General features: G+C 44.6%; 1 protein-coding gene across 2 annotated transcripts in view; it reads left to right on the plus strand.

The window, feature by feature from the left end:
• The first annotated feature begins 5297 nt into the window (after window positions 1-5297).
• ANXA2 (annexin A2) overlaps window positions 5298-14976 on the plus strand; it is a 43487-nt gene continuing 33808 nt past the window's right edge. Inside the window, exon 1 of one of the 2 annotated variants that reach the window (XM_047862375.1) lies at window positions 5298-5400. The gene's annotated coding sequence lies outside the window, so the exon portion shown is untranslated. Of the gene's footprint in view, window positions 5401-5507; window positions 5591-14976 lie in introns of those variants that run through there. The other variant, XM_047862376.1, reaches the window with a different exon arrangement.

A 14976-nucleotide genomic window follows, 5' to 3' on the forward strand; every position in this document is an offset into this window, starting at 1 on the left:
CATTCCTCTGTAAATAAGAGCTTCCTTATCCTATCTTTTGTGTATTTTTTAAACTATCAATTTAGACAATTCAGTGTACTATAATCAGTTCCTATCATTTTTCCATCAGTTCCTGTCATTTGCTCAGATTATCCCAAAATTTAGCGAGGAGAGCCCCTTAAAATTGGCTTTTGTGTCTTTTTGATAAGTTTTTTAACACAAAGCTCACATGTATTTTCTCTGCCCCATTTCTGGAACCAGCCCTTTCTCCTAGCAGAATATTTTCATTTACTGGAAAATAGTATTTAGAAACCAAGATTTGAATGCTGAGTATAATGCCATTCTTATTTCTTACCCTTCATGTATGACCTTTAAAAATTTCTGGACTCTTTTAGGAATTTCTCCCTGTTTCCATCCAGTGTTCTGAAATTTCATGGTAATGTGCCTTTGTGTGTTAGGCTTGTTATTTTGTTGTTGTTGCTTTTTTGTTTTTTTCTATTTATTGTGACTTTTTCAGTGTAAAATCTCATGGCCATCAGTTCTAGAAAATTGTCTTTGATTATTTCTTGATGATTTTCTTTCCTTTGTTTTACCTATTTATTCTTGCTAGAACGCCTATTATTTGAATGTTAGATTTTACAAATACTCTTTTCTTCTTCTGGCCACATATTCAAATACAAGCCATTATTATGTACTGATTATATGCAGCAGGGCTCAGAGAAATAACAGCTAAATGGTTAGAGAGACTTTAAGCCATATAACAGAGGACTTGGAGCCAGCCTTTGTGTCACTGAAAAAATGGTGGTATGTGAAAAATATGGTGTAATGGAAAGGCAGAAACATATATTCTAGTCTCAGCTCTGCTACTTACTAGTTTAAGTACTGTGTTAGATTGTTTGCACAAGTGATTTCCAATATTTCCTTCCACCCCTCTCAACACATGTCACTTCCTTTATGAAGAGGTGGAATCTATTTCCCCTCCCCTTGAATTTGGGTTAAATGACTTGCTTTTTGAACAGTGGGATACAGACAAACTGACAATGTTACCGTCTAGGCCTGGAAGCTTCCACTTCCATTCCTAAAAACTATCAATTACCTTGCTGCAGAGAGGCCCTTTTGGATCTTCCAGACTCATCTGGGTCTCCCTAGCCACTGCTAAATAGACCAGAGATGAGCTGACCCAGCGAATTCTGCCCTTTGCAGAATCATAAGCAAATGGTGGTGGTTGTTTTAAGCCTCTAAGATTTAGAGGTGGTTTATTTCCTAATATCAGTAACTGAAACAACTTAGTACCAGATATGGAGTGTTGCTGTAACAAAAACCTCAAATATGTGGCATTGACCCTACTGCCAGGCAGTAACCAGACAGTAGATGGTTAGTGGATGTTGAAAGAGTAGTGAGGAGGTTGGAGAAAAAGGCTATGTATTGGCAGAATGTTTAACACCACTGTTGCCTATGGTAACATCAATGATAGAAAATGTGCCCAATGAACTCTGAATCTAGCCAAGGAGGTTTCCAGGAAGAATCCTGAGAATGGTCATCTTTTTGCCTCTTAAGATTAAGTATAAGAGGGGGAAAAATCACTAAAGAAAGATGTTTGGTTTCCAAACAGAATTGTTAGCCAGTACAAGGTTTACAAAGTAAGAAATGGCCTCGGGATAAAGATCAAATCATGTGTGGCTACAAAACCTTCTTTTATTTTTAAGATTTCAAAGAGGTTTAATGCGATACTTTGAAGACTATCTCAGGTCTTTTAGGAATCTTAAGTGCTTTGGTCCAGCCTGACAAGCACCAAGTAGAGAGAGAGGTCTGTTTAAAAAAAAATTTTTTTTATGTTTATTTATTTTTGAGAGGACAGAGCGTGAGCAGAGGAGGGACAGAGAGAGGGGGAGACATAGAATCCAAAGCAGGCTCCAGGCTCTGAGCTGTCAGCACAGAACCCTATGTGGGGCTTGAACCCATGAACTGTGAGATCATGACCTGAGCGGAAGTCAGATGCTCAACTGACTGAACCATCCAGACACCCTGAGAGAGGTCTGTTTTTAGCAAGCATAATACATGTGAATTTTGGAGCATGGAGTTAAACCTCATTAAGATTTACAGAAGACCCATAATGTTTTTGAGAAAATTGTATTGGATATAAATTTTGGAGCCTGGAATGAACTTCACTAAGATTTATAGAAAATCCACCGAGTTTTAAAGATAAGTTTTATTAATAAAAGAACTGTCAGCTTGGACACAAATAGGACAAAACGAAAAGTTTCTGGACCTTTGAGTTTCTACTGGCATGAAGTATATTGAGAGAGCTACTCAGCCACAAATTTGGGCCATTCTTATCTATCTATCTATCTATCTATCTATCTATCTATCTATTTATCTATCTTTATTTTTGAGAGAGAGAGAGATAGAGTGTGAGTGGGGGAGGGGCAGAGAGAGAGGGAGACCCAGAATCCAAAGCAGGCTCCAGGCTCTGAGCTGTCAGCACAGAGCCCGATGCAGGGCTCGAACTCACGAACTGTGAGATCATGACCTGAGCTGAAGTCAGATGCCCAACTGACTGCACCACCCAGGCACCCCAAATATGGGCCATTCTTAAGGAAAAGGAAAGACATCTCAGACAGTGTAGTCAAGAGGCTGAAAAGCAAAGCCCAACACTGAAAAGACAATGTATTGAAGCAAGGATCAGCAAACTACAGCCCATGAGGCCAATCCAGCCTGTTGCTGTTTTTGTATAGCCTGCAAGCTAAGAGCCCTGGCAGCTTCACCTTTTGCTTCTTGAAAAGCCAGCACCATTACTACCCTGGTGTAGAGATGAGGACCTGGAGGATGAGAGACCAAGAGACAGAGAGACCTAGCCTGCTCTCAGACATTCTAGCAACCCCTGCTGAGTCACTAGACAAATGGGTAAAGCCACTTTTGATTTTCCAACCTTAGTTGAGCTGCCCCACCCAGCATCATGTGCAACAGAGTCAAGCTGTCCCTACTGAATCCTGTCCAAATTGCAAAATCATGAGTAAATAAGCGGTTATTTATGTTTTAACCACTAAGTTTTGGTGGTAATTTGATACCTTGCAATAAATAACTTGAGTGCATTATTTAATTTCTGGACAGGGTAGGAGATTTTATTTGGGTTTCAGGTTCTTCATCTATAAAAATTAAGGATTGGGCAAGTTGGTCTTGAGATCCCTCTCTGCTCTAACATTCTGTTTCTGTGTGAATAATTCTCTTCTATCCTTTTTGTGAGTGCTTATCATTGCTAGGTAGGTATTATTAGCCGTGTTGAGGTACAGCAGACAAAGTGTGAGTAAAATAGAGGATTTAGGGGTCAGTATGCACAACAGTAGACCTCATCTGAGATCCTTTGTAGTAAACATCCTCCCCAACTATGGGGGGAATAGAAAGGAAAAAGAGAATCTTTGCACTAAGAGATTAAAAAGTTCTTTTATACTGGCAGAATTGGTCCCACGCTCCTCAGAAATAGCAAACCATGGCTTCTAATAGCTTCAGCTTTATGATACTATCAGTGTAAATTTCTGTAGCTTGAAGCAAACTGGCTCTTGCCCAGATGTTTATGAATTTGCTGAAGTCGTAACTAAGATAAGCAAAAAAACCAAAACAAAACAAAACAAAAAAAAAACATTCTTTTGGATACTTGGTGGCTTTAATGTATTCCATGATTTGAATTTAATCTTATGCTCTGTAGAGGTCCCACCACACACAGGTAGGAATAAGAAGCTATGCACCATGCCCTGAAAGGAATAGAAAAGAGGTAGAATTCTGTCCACCTGTGTAGTCTGTTTCCCTTTCTGTTCCAAAATGTTCTGAGGAGTAGGCAGATAAACACGATTTCTGCCTGTAAGGCTTTCAGCCTAAATTTAAGAGCTGTATATAAATGTAAAGGGTGGGGGTTGCCTGGCTGGCAGCCTGAGTTCTTGGTTGTGGGTTCGAGCCCCATGTTGGGTGTAGAGATGACTTAAAAATAAAATCATTAAAAAAAAAATGTAAATCAGAAATTATACCAAAAGAGTTGGTTTATTTTCTATTTGTCCTTCTGATAGGGCCTATTATGTATAATTACAAGGGAATGAACTGGGTAACAGTGAGCTCAGGGGTGAGTGTCCATAGACCCCCTTTGTGTCTAGCCTGCTAGGTGACCGTGAGCATGGCAACCTGTGTCTCTTGGCTTTCCTATCATTTTCTGATTCCTAAGAGTGAAATGAGGCTCAACTGGAAAGTGAAAATAGACCTTACAGTAGATGGAAGATTAAAACACAGAAGGACGAGGAGTAGAGAAGAGTTCGGTGACTGGTGAGAAAGGAAGTACTTCAAAGGTGCAGGGAGACGTCCTTGGGATTCTTAGTCAAACATTCCTGCTAGTTTGAAGTTTGAATGCAGTATTTGAGCAGTCACACACAAAATCACGTTTGCTTACATGTTTCCACTGTGGCTTGTGGAAAATAGCAGGGGAGAAAAAGCAAGAAACTGAGCAAAACCAAAAAGGCTGCGGCAGAGCGGCAGTTATGAAAGAGGGAAGGGAGGAACTTCTTTGTTGGAACTCGAGGCTCAAAGCCACCGGCCCCACCCAGTCCGGACGGCCTGCCACGAGGACGCGCAGCGTGCGGAGCGGGGTCGTGCGAGGCGTGGAGAGAAGCTGAGCGGACCGCGCTCCGGAAAACGGGCTCCTCCCGGGCGCGAGTGGGGTGGGATCTTGGCTCCTGGCTTCGGCCTCCCACCCGCTTCTCCCACCCCAACCCTGGCTCCGGGCCCGACTGCCCGCTGCGAGGCCCCGGAGAGCCGGTCTTTGCAGGGCAGAACCCGGCGGATCGCCCGCCCCACTCCTCCCGGGAACTGCTGGTCAGAGGTTAAGCTAATATGCTTGCAGACGGTAACGGAGAGCTTGAGCTGGATGCCAACGGCCCCTGTTCAGGGGAATCCCGATTTATGTTTCTTGGAACAATTCTTCCTTACATTGCATTGATGCCTAAAAAAAAAAAAAAAAAAGAAAGAAAAAGTGACTTAACCAAGCTCCGAGCCTACTAAAGACTTGCTAATTTATTAACTCAAGCCAGGGCTGGGGACTCGACGTGGCGCTAAAAAAGTAAAAGGAGGGAAGAAGAAACGAGCTGATACGTGGGCCTCAAGGAAGCCTCATTGGTGTTTTAATGGAGGGCAGGGCCGTGGGCGCGGGGGCAGCTCCCGCGTGGCGCTGCTCCGGAACGTTCCTGGGCGAGGCCGCCCCAGTGGGCGGGCGGGTCCGGGAGGGTGAGTCACCCGGACTCCGGGTAGGAGCGGGCCGGGGGAGGCGGGGCGGGGCGGGCCTCGCCTGCACCGCGAGGATGTGGCGGCTATAAAAGCCCCACCCAGGGCAGCCAGCTCCGCTGCACAACTGGGGACGCTCGCTGCTCTCGGCGCCCGGCCCAGGTAAGCGGGGCGCGCCCCGCCCGCCCGCTATGGCCCCGGGGCCGCCGCGCTAGCGGGGCGGGGAGGAGCGGAAAAGGAGGCAGAGGGCCTGGCAAAGAGGCTTGGGCCACGGGAACGGCCTCGGGAGGCCGTCCAGGAGAGGGGGCTGGAGGGACGGTCCGCACGAGGTGGAGAGCGGCGCAGTAGCAAGGTGGTCTGGGTAGGGGTGAGGGGGACCAGTTGCGCCCCGGCGTTGGGGGTGCGGGGCAGAGGGAGGGGGTTGGGTATCCCCCCCGCAGTGCTCCCAGGAAACTTGGAGAGGGGCGCCAGGGAGGGGAGCGGAGGGAGGCCCTACATTCCAGACGCGCCGGGCGCGGGCGGTGGGCAGGGTGTGGCTGCTCGGGTAGCCTCGGCTCCCAGGCGGGGCGGTCTGGGGGGCATTTCCCTCCACGTTTAACAAAAGCTTTACGGCCATCTAAAAAGTAACCCCCAGCAGTTTCAAGTTACTTTACTTGAAAAACAAAACAAAACCTCGCCTTTGTGAAACTTGTACCGACCCGCAGGAGGAAAGCAGCTGGCGGAGGGGGGGGGAGGGGTTGAGGTGTGGGAGTTTGTAATAGCTACCCGATAACACGAAACCAAGAAGGAAAAAAAAAACTCGGCTTATTCTCCTTTGCCTAGATTATCTTGTAGGAGAGCAACTTTTGATTTCATTGTTATCTGGAGAGTATCTTGGTTGACCATTTTTTGCGTCAGGAAGGAAGTGTCCCCCAGCTTGGGGGAAGGGAAGGAAGAGGGTTGTCCTTGACTGTTACTCCCGGTGATGCAGCAGTGAGTCAGGGACCAGGATACAGAAAAGGGCGAGGCCCCCTGGGCTGCTCCAGGCAGCTGGGAGGCCGGTCTCAGCCCCTGGAGTGGAGGGCTGGATTCCATCAACTGGCTGTTGAGAAGGTAGGGAGGAGGACATCAGTTTCCTTACCCATGAAAGTGGCTTCAGGATGCTCGCTCTTACCTACACAGGGTTATCATTGAAGATTAAAAAAAAAAAAAAAAAAAAAAAAAAAAAAAACATTCAAAAGTAAATATGTAAAGCATACTGAAAACACGAAGTGCCCCACAATTGCAGATTGTCACTTTTCGGTTAAGATTTGCCATTTTAATGCTGTGGGTATTCTGAATCTAAAAGAGCAGTGGCCTCATGGGTACAAATGGTCTTTACCTAAAGCCATAAGATCCTATAGTCAAGGAGTCTGGGCCCCTGAGCTTAGACTGACTCTATTGATGGATTCTGTCCAAAAGTGGGTTCTGCTGTGCCGGTCTGGAACTTGGAGATTTAGAATGCAGAATGCACTTTCTCATTGGAACAATGTTAGAGAGGTGCTTAGGTTCCTAATTAACATGGATTGTATCTAAATTCTGTACCAAATTCTGTACTGATAGTACATGCTTAATTTGGTGGCGGGTGATGGTGAGAAGGAAAGGTGGGAGGATAAAGGAGGGTATGTGGGTAGGAAGAGTAAATCACTGAAATGTCATTCTGGAACTTTCCTTAATTTTAAGGTTGGCCCTGATTAATTATTTTAATTGGAAAATTAGATCTTTGCCCCCTCTCACCCCCCAATTTGTTTTTTTTTTCACCTACCTCCTGTGTCTTTAGTGCCCCCCTTCTCTGACATATTGCAGAAGCCATTAGGCTTATCCAGTCCTGTCTTCCCACATCAGTGTACTTACACCCAGCTAGAGACTAGCAAATTGAACCAATATTTATGAAGTTAAGAGTGGTTGGTGATCCTGAAATCCTCAGCAACCCAAAGGTGTTGTATTATTTAAAAACCAAGAAAAGCTTGTTAACCTAAACACATCTATGCTTTATAAAGTTAGAGGCCATGGAATTAAGGAGCCGCATAATTACAACATTCAGGCTTTGTGAGGGAAGATCTCAGATGAGGCCAAGTTCACAGAGGCAACCTCTGGAGAGGAGTCCTCTGGCCTGTGACATTAACACATTTCAGTTTAGCACTTCTCTTTCTTCTGAGTCCATCTCTTATCTAGATGCTTCAGGGGTTTCTCCAAAAGTATCCATCACAACTGTAGTAAAAGGGTGTGACCATCAATGTGCATTTTTGTGATTTGGAGACCTCCTGGATTTTGTAATTTCCCACAGAGCCAAACAGCCTATCTGTGGCAAATGCCCAGGAAATACTGCTTGCTCACTGGCTTTGATTAGGTTCTTGGTCTTGGATTGCATCTCAGTATTTAACATTTTGTGTCTTCCAGCTATTAAAGGACTGTATTGATTGACATTATGCTGGCTCTCACGGCCATTAGTTTCCTAATTTCTGATTTAAGTAGTTTTCTTGGCAAGGTAGGTAGCCTTCTATAATTGTTATTGATTTTGAGGGCTGTAGGCTCTTTCTGCACCGTTGGAACTGGAATCTTGCACTAACACTCTTGCAGGCTGTGGGCCTGCAGAGGCATTTTTTGTTAATGGAGAGTGGGCGGGTCACAAAAAGGTGTCCCAGGGTCTCCTGGGCTGCTTTGAACATCCATTCATTCCACAGCATTTATTACGCATCTATTATGTTCTACTCACAGGTATAGGTACTGGGTATAAAAGACTGAACAAAACAGACAAAAACCAAACAAATAAAACCAAAACAATCTCTGCTCTTAAGACTTCAAGTCTGGCAGGAAGTGAAAGAAAACAGACAAAATAAGTGAATTATATAGATAGTAGTTGGATTTTGAACTTTACATTTTCCCAAATGAATATTTAGTTTCCAAACTTGGTGGAAGCTCATTTCCCCTTTAATCCAGCTGTTCCACAAACCTGAGCATCATATTTAGCTTGCCTGTGGCAGTGACCTTTAAAGTTATAGTGACTTAACCTGCCTTCTGGATTTGATTGTTAGAATTAAATAGAAATGGAATGCTCCTCTTTTTTCTTTTTTTGCACATAGGACTCCACCTCCCTCATTTTCCCCGGTGCCACACCCAGTTCTAGTTAGAGGCTACCCCAGGAAATTCCAGTTCTTTAAAAAAGTTCTTTCCACCCGTTCACTGGTACACTTTTCCTCCTGTTGCCAGAGACAGTCTCCATCTCTTTTGTTGGGAAGCAGGTCATCAGTAGGGGTCAGGAGATGCCCAGGCTTGTTTTGAGTGACTCCACTGAGATTACCTCTGAATCTCCCTTCTGGGGTACACCCTGAAACTTTAAGTCCTCTGCTCTCAGTCTTATGAGAGAGAAGGCAGTCGCATCCAAGTAGTCTGAGTTCTAATCCCAGTTTTGGTGTAGGAAGTTCCGACTCAAGGGAGTGGCTGTGATCTAGAGTCCTTGCTCTTTGTCTCCTGGCCACACCCAGTGTGCACACTTAACCCAGAGGGAATGGGAGTCCAGAGGCCACTTGCAGGTCCTCGTTTCCACCTCCTTCCTTACATTCCATGCTGTAGGAGATGCAGGTTACATTTCCACATTGTCTAGGGGACAGAGCTAGAGCCCAAGTGACCCTAACAGCACAGAGGTGGGGTGCTGCGGGTTGGAGGGGCTGTATGTCAAGACGAGAAGGAGGCTGCCCCTGAAGTGATCTGCCAGGCTTTTTTTTTTTTTTTAATTTTTTTTTAACGTTTATTTATTTTTGAGACAGAGACAGAGCACGAACGGGGGAGGGTCAGAGAGAGAGGGAGACACAGAATCTGAAACAGGCTCCAGGCTCTGAGCGGTCAGCACAGAGCCTGATGCGGGGCTTGAACTCATGTACCGGGAGATCATGACCTGAGCCAAAGTCGGACGCTCAACCGACTGAGCCACCCAGGCGCCCCTCTGCCAGGCTTTGAGAAGATTTGCACAGAAGCTGGCCGCTTAAGAATCCAGCTCAGAATATATGGAACTGGAACTGCATTTGGGATGTTTAGCCTGAAGGAGAGAAAGAAGACTGAGCAAGAGTGCATTGAAATAGGAGACATAAGTTGGAAAGACCCAGTGTGTGTAAACCATCCATAAGTGCGTTTGAACGCCAACTGTTAGCTAGGCACTGCGCTCAGACCTGTGAGGAAACAGAAGTGAATGTGACAAACCCTATGAGCAGATACAATGGAAGACCACCTTCATATACAGGAGACAGGAGCACAGGGCAGGGAGAGGTGCAGGAGAAAAGTACATGATTTTTTGTATCCTGAAGTCTCATGAGGATGTCAGCTGATCAAGATTGGGTGTTCCCAGAGGAGGGAACTTGAAGAACTTGGGCATAGACGTAGTAGAACTGTGCTCAGTGTATTTGGAGAAGAATTACCAGTCCAGTGTGACTGCAGTGCTAGGGGTGTGTGCGTGTGTGCGTGTGTGTATACACACACATACGTATTTGTATGCGTGCATTCGTGTGGGGCTGTGTAAGAGATATTTATGGAAAGGTAGGTAGAGTCCAGAGTCAAGATCTTGAATGCTGAGTTTAGACTCTTTCCTGTAGGCATCAGGACCCCATTAGAAATATAATAAGTGGGTCATAAAACACTGAAATTGAACTGTAGATGTGCAGGCCTTGATTTCCCAACCCTGAAAGTGTTTCATGCCAGCTGACTTCATTCTTCCTGCCAGTTTCTTTCCACCCACTCCAAACCCATGTCAGGGGACTGACAGAGAATCTCTGAGAACAGGAGGCTGCCACGTAGGTCTGTAGGTAGCAAACAGACACATCCTGATACAGGTCTGGCAGCAAACGAGCAAGCCAGAGCAAGTGCTGTTGTGTCCGCCCTGCTCAGTTAGATCAAGGCCACTGGGCAGAATTCCAGGATTTCTGCAGAATGACTTGGCCCTGTGACTCAGGCATTGATCAAGACCGTAAAACCAAGGAGAAAAGTATGTGTTTTCAGGAATGTTCTCTTCAGTAGAGATGTTTTGGGGGGGGTGGGGTGAAGAGTGGACGGAGTACAATATGAATTCCACGCCCAGCCCCACTCATGCATTCCTCCTCCCCACTTTTGGTTTAAAATCCCAGTCTGATCCTGTGGACCTGGAACTCTGCACAGGAAAGGTTTTGGTGGGGAAACCCAACCCTCCACACTCCCAACCCCACACATTTTCGCGTTAAAAATCCTCATTTGTATCATCCAGTTCCTGATTGATTCATCATGGTTGCTAGGGCTGTGTTTTGTGGCAACACATCAACATGCCACGTAAAAACTGTGAAGTGGGTGTGTCCACGAAACTGCTGGTTTATACTCAGATTTCAGATTTGGTTGTGCAGACCAGCCCTGTTGCAACATGGTTTTGTTTGTTTGTTTGTGTGAATTAGTATTTGGGTTTTCTGGACCTGGTTCCTAATTCCTTTTAGTAGGACTTGTTTTTAATTTGTAGTGTTGACTCTTGGGTTTGCTTTGTCTGTTTCAACTTTTTTTGTTTGTTTTTTGCAAATTTTGTTTTAATTTTCTTTTTATGGGCATAGTTAAACCTGTTTCACTTGTACCATTTTTATTACTGCATGTTTGAAGTGAAACAGTAAAATATTTTTAAAAATGCAGGGTTTTTTTTTTAAAAAGGACAAATCCTTAAGTATCTTTTTTTAATAATCTTTTTTACTTGTTTTGAGAGAGAGAGAACATGAGCAGCAGAAGGGGGGCAGCGAGAGATGGGGACAGAGTATCTGAAGTGGGCTCAGCCAGAGAACCCAGTGTAGGGCTCCAACTCAAGAACTGTGAGATCACGACCTGAGCCGAAGTTGGAGGAAGTTGGAGGCTTAACCGACTGAGCCACCCAGGCGCCCCCTTAAGTATCTTTAAGACAGTCCTTATGTTAAATGTAAATGATTGTTTTTCGACAGCTGCACAGATTTCATTAATGTCTGGCTTTGTACTCTAAGAGCTTTTCCAGTCAGGCAGTTAACTATCTTCATTCATTAATATTTTCAAGGCCAGAGGAAAAAACTGTTCCCTTTATGGCTGGGGCAGGGAGGGGCACAGTGAGTCTGTGTTCTCACCCCGGTGGTGAATTATTTCAGACTTGTTTGAAGTAGGTGTGGCTCTTTCAGTAAGTCACTCTGTACCTCTCCAGTTATTTTCTTAAACGAAAAAACTTTACCTGATAAAGAGCCATTTTAATGATCTTGTCTCGTCAGCCAGCCCTTCCCTGGGAATGGAAGGTACTGGTGCATGCAGATCCTAACTCACCAACAGATGGTATTTGCTGACTTTTTTTTCCCTTCTGTTTTACAAGTTGAAACCAGTTGGAGATCTGGGTGAGGTCAAAGTGCTGGAAAGAGTGATGCAGACTGCCATTTTCATGTTCTGTAAGAAGTCTGCCAGGCAAGGAGTGGTTGTTCTGCTTTTAAAACACTTCACAATTTTTACACCGTGATGTGGAATAGGTGAGAGTGGAATTGTCTCATGGCTTGTAGACTTCATTTTATTCTCAAAGCACTAGGTAAACTAAGGCAGAGCTTAAGTAAGAAAATTCAGCCTCCAGGGGCACCTGGGTGGCTCAGTTGGTTAAGCTTAGTCTGACTCTTGATTTCAGCTCAGGTCATGATCTCACGGTTGTGAGACTGAGCCCCACGTCAGGGCTTAAGAGTCTGTCTGTCTGTGTGTCTCTCTCCTCTCCCTCCCCTTCTGCATCCCCCCCGCACCACCCCCTCCCCCCAAAAAAAATTCAGCCTCCACAGCAAATGTTGTGGTGAACAGATACTGACTGCAAGCATTGGTGAACAAATCACTTTGGCTTTCTGGCTCTCCAGTATTTCCACAGCCAATCTTAATTTTGCACCATTCAGAATCCAATATTTTAGGCCCCCCACAGGATACCACATTAGACATGTTTTAAACCTGTCCTCTTGGTTCTCCCACCACCCAGGGATAGACCGTCTCTTCCATTTCTTCTCCCTAGCCTTTCCCCCATGTTTCTCTGGTTGGAACCTTCCCGAGTGAATGCTGTTCTCCATCTAGTCAGTACCTCACCAGAAAGCTCTTACCTGATCCCACCCTTATTACTTCATCTTTCTCTCTGCCTGAGTCTTAGTCTTTGGAATGAAGAACTGTTGTGAAGTTGCAAAGGTGAAGGCCCAAGAGTCAGAGGACCCAGATTCTGGCCCTGCCTCCATTCTCATTAGCTGAGTAATTTGGGCTTATGTCTCAGGTGTCTCACTGGGGCAGGAAGGAAAGAGAGCTGGAAAGCCCTGCGGGGGTGGAGTCTGCATTTCACAGTTTTGTGTGTGTCTGTCATAGCCCTCAGTGAGTGCAGACCAAGTGTGTGCTTGCTCGGGGTTTATTGATTATTTGCATGTTACCTGCGTTTGTAACCTACAGTAGCACTACCAAGACTTTCTCTGCTTTCAAGAGTAGCGCTGCACTGGCACATTCTCATCAATCAAACGTACTATGCTAACTGATGTTTTAACAAGCATTATAAGTGGCAAAGCCGACTGTTTCTTCTAGTGACTAGTCAGTTGTTCACAAAATGGCTTTGCATTGCCAGGGGATCGGATGAAGAAACAAGGGCCATATTTTATTTGTAAGGTGAAAATGTATTTGTTATTAAGCTTGCACGAAATAGAAAATATTTATTGGATAGAAAAGAACTTGCGTTGAGTTATAGCAAATGTCATGGATATTTTGTGGTTATTGTGATCATTTTGCTTTTTCTGCAGAATGGCTATAAATAATACAAATATAAATGTTAATTATGCCAAATACCAACTCATTTCTAAAAGTTTATTTAGCATCTAGAGTGTGCAAGGCACTCTTAAATTTGTGGGGGATCAAGACTCGATGAGGAAGATGAGGTAAAACATCTTCCAAAAGTGCTTTTGGCATTGAAAGGTGGGAGAGAGCATCTGGGATGGCAGCTACAGCCACCCCATTAGCAGATGCCAGAGTAGTGGTAACTTCAGGAATGGGTATTGTCTCCATAACTAGAAAAAGAGGTAAAGGTAAGGGTATGGGGGAGGAAGCAGGCATCAGGGTGCTGTGGATGAAAGGAGTACAGTGTTTGGGGAGAAGCAAGTAACTATTGGGCTCAAGTCCGCTTTTCCTGGGGAGTACATAGAGGGCACTGAAATGGGGTTTCTGTGCCAGTCTTTGAGGGCTGCCCCAAGCTGGAATAAGAGAATACCACTGAAGGATGGGTTTTTAACTATTTCAATAAGATGAAATAGAAGAATTTTATTTTTTTTTAATGTTTATTTTTCAGAGGCGGGGAGAGGCAGAGAGAGGGGGACAGAGGATCTGGAGTGGGCTCTGTGATGACAGCAGCTAGCCCGATGGGCTCGAACTCACAAACCAGACTCAAACTCAGGAACCGTGAGATCATGACTTGTGCCAGAGTTGCACCCTTAACTGACTGAGCCACTCATGTGCCCCAAGAATTTAATTGATAGTAGCATGTAGGATTGATTTGATGAAAGAACAGCACAACTGTGGACGATAAAATGGAGATGAAGATTTGTGGCGCTTAAAAAAAGCCCTATTTTCTGGCTCTCCTCAATGTGTTGTGGCTGTGGGAGAAGAATTAACAGGAATGGAGAGTGTATATCAGATTGCCTTTGACTTATACGGTAACGAGGGTCCCACGTGGGACAAGCTTAGGCAGCTGTTTGCAAAGCCAGTGCTCATGGCCGGAAAGGCAACTTAGAGGAAGAACTATGCAATAAAAACTTACTGTGCCTCTGTGGTTGAGATTCCCTAAACATCAGAACCAATGTGAGGTAACTGATTTAAGAAAGAAGTGGACTTTAATCCACACTTCTCTGTGAGGAGAAACAATTCTGTCTGCAAGTCTGACTTAGCAGTCCTCTGTTCAGGGTTTTGCTTTTGTTTCGGTGTTTTTATTTCTTAGCTGTTTACGGTTGGGACTAGAATTCTTCCAGGTGAGTGACAACAGTTCATCCCTTACTGCAGACCTATTGCAGTTCTGACTAAGCCTCAGGGGTGGTAGTCAAGGTCAGGATTGGGTGGTTAGTGTCCTAGGGAATTCTGCTTAGGTGATTCTCAGGCTGATGGATACTGGTGATATCCTCTGGAATGTTTCTTTCCACAAGTAGAAGTAGGAGATTTCCTGCTCTATCAAGGCAGACTCAAACTTGTTTGTCTTGACAAGAAATCTCAAACTTGGTTTTCCAGTAACCTGGCTACTGCAGACGTTTTTGGGCTAGGATTGGACCATGGCACCATGGGATCCTTTAGACCAGTCCTGCCCAACAGAAATAGAATGTGAGCTGCACATGCAACTGTAAACTTTCTAGTAGCCACGTTTAAAAAAAAAGGAAAAGAAACAGGTGAAATTAAATTTAGATCATGTATTTGGTTGAACCCAATGTACCTAACATATCATAAATACAATATATAATTAATATTAAAAAAAAGATATTTTATATTCTTTTTCTCATAGTAAGTCTTCAAAATCCAGGGTGTAGTTTACACTTAGAGCACATCTCACCTTGGACTGGACAGTTTTCAAATGCTTGATAGCCGGGTGTGGCTGGTAGCCACTGTTTTGGACAGTTCAGTTAGAGATGCATGACCACACATACCAGCATGGCATATTTGTTACAACTGATGAACCTACCTTGACATATCACTGTCATTCAAAGCCCATAGTTCACATTAGAATTCACT

The sequence above is a fragment of the Prionailurus viverrinus genome, chromosome B3, assembly GCF_022837055.1.
Source record: "Prionailurus viverrinus isolate Anna chromosome B3, UM_Priviv_1.0, whole genome shotgun sequence".
NCBI classification, from domain to species: domain Eukaryota; kingdom Metazoa; phylum Chordata; class Mammalia; order Carnivora; family Felidae; genus Prionailurus; species Prionailurus viverrinus.